General features: G+C 32.1%; 1 protein-coding gene across 4 annotated transcripts in view; it reads left to right on the plus strand.

Annotated features, from left to right (window-relative positions):
* Positions 1709-1904, plus strand: part of LOC107632009 — a 3332-nt gene continuing 3136 nt past the window's right edge. For 2 of the 4 annotated variants that reach the window (XM_016335626.2, XM_016335628.2), the window contains exon 1: positions 1716-1886. The gene's annotated coding sequence lies outside the window, so the exon portion shown is untranslated. Of the gene's footprint in view, positions 1887-1904 lie in introns of all 4 variants that reach the window. The other 2 variants (XM_016335627.2, XM_016335629.2) reach the window with 2 other exon arrangements.

The following is a 1904-nucleotide window of genomic DNA, read 5'->3' on the forward strand; positions in this document are numbered from 1 at the left end:
TTCAGCATTCTATCCAAATTCTATTTATTATCATTTCATTCAATTGCATTCCATTGTATTCAATTCAAAATCATTGAAGAATGAACAGAAAATATTATCAAACCGAAATCATTGTATAAAACTAAATGAATCGAAAATTGTTCATTATATAAATTCAAATTCAGAAACACCTGCGTCTCGAATGAACCGAAAATATTATCAAAAGAAACCGTTGTATAATACCAAGTGAACCGAAAATGGTGTTCATAAACAACTTGATTTAGCAATTGTATTCCATTCAATTCAAAATTAAATCATCCAAACCTCGTCCACTTTATTCGATTCAAAAGAATAATCCAAATTGCTCTCATTCAACTGATTTATATATATCAAGAATGTTATTCGTACACTAAAATCAGCCACTAATATATTTATGTATGAATATATGTATGGTTAATGTATATTTATATTTTAACATATATTTTATATTAATAACTAATTTTAGTGACTGATTTTAGACCACCACGTAAATAAAATATACTCTCACTAATTTACTAGACGCGCAGATCTTATTATCACGATTAGGATGTTACAGTTAGGTAAAAGATACTGATAACGAAAGAAAGAAATATTTTTGAAAGAAAAAGATGAAATAAGTTATCAAAACATTATAGACATTAAAAACATCTCCTACTAATTGTGTTTTCATCTTGTCACACAGGAAATTTCCCATTTTAATGTGTCAGTATTGTCCGTTGGCGCTTGGCACACTCTATGACAGATTCGCAGTTGTCAATATGGGTTAGGGACCCATGCAATTCCACGTCCTTGGCTCCTTGCATTTGCAATTGCCATTATTCCTCTAAAAAGATCTTAGAATCTTTTATCAAAGAAAATAAGTACCAGGGTCCAGGGTACTAATTATGATATTATTATCACTAATGAATGACCACCGTTGGACCAATGACCAAACTCATATCATTGTACTTTATCCCAACCACCATGACTCCCATATTTATAAAAAGTTTTGGTCTCAAAATTCCTATATTAAAGTAAATACTCATATTTCTTTAAATCAATTTAATTTAGGATCATGATACGAGTGTCAAATGCAATAAATAACTGAGGATAAGCTCATGTCTCATGTATGTCCAATTTTATGAGTTAATTAATTTATGGCCAAAATGGGGTCCCTAAGAAAAACAATCCTAATTTATGAAAAGTGTCCGTACTATCGCAGAAGTATCGGTAAGACTGTAGCCAAGCCTTAAGGCCACGTGAAAAGGGTCAGAAGCCTCCATTATCAAATATCGATTCAGGCCTTAGTCCAAGACAGCATCACAGCTTCATCTATGCGCTAACTATAATCTCCCACCGTCCACGTGTCAAACTCTCCCACAGTATCCATAACTAGATCTAGTAGCCGTTAAAAGGACAATAAGAACATTAACACCCTCCTTTCTCTCTTCGGAAGAGTACAGTACAATAACGTTTTCCCATAGTAGCAATTATAGTGTATATTTTACTAACTAATTTGGTTAGAGAAATTACAGTATAAACTTTTCTATAATTTGAACAACTGGATAAATATCTTTATGTATATTTTTTTTAAAGTTAGCTGGTTAGTATCATAATTACATGAAATGTGATACGTTTTGGTACGAGAACAAAAATACGGTATACTTAAAATGTTTCCATATATAGATAAATTGTGAATTGTTAAGTGTAAATTAGAATACTTAGATTAGTACAGTGGATATGTAATGTACACATAAGCCAAGAAACTGCTTGGAATCCATGATTCCTCTGCCGACTTGAGAGTGAGGATGAAGTGTGGAGTTGCACCCCACATGGCACCTGCATTACTCAGTAATAATAAAAACTCTCCCCGGCAACCATTTCCCAAGGTAAAATTTTACTTATTC

Source organism: Arachis ipaensis, chromosome B03 (genome assembly GCF_000816755.2).
Source record: "Arachis ipaensis cultivar K30076 chromosome B03, Araip1.1, whole genome shotgun sequence".
Lineage (NCBI taxonomy): Eukaryota > Viridiplantae > Streptophyta > Magnoliopsida > Fabales > Fabaceae > Arachis > Arachis ipaensis.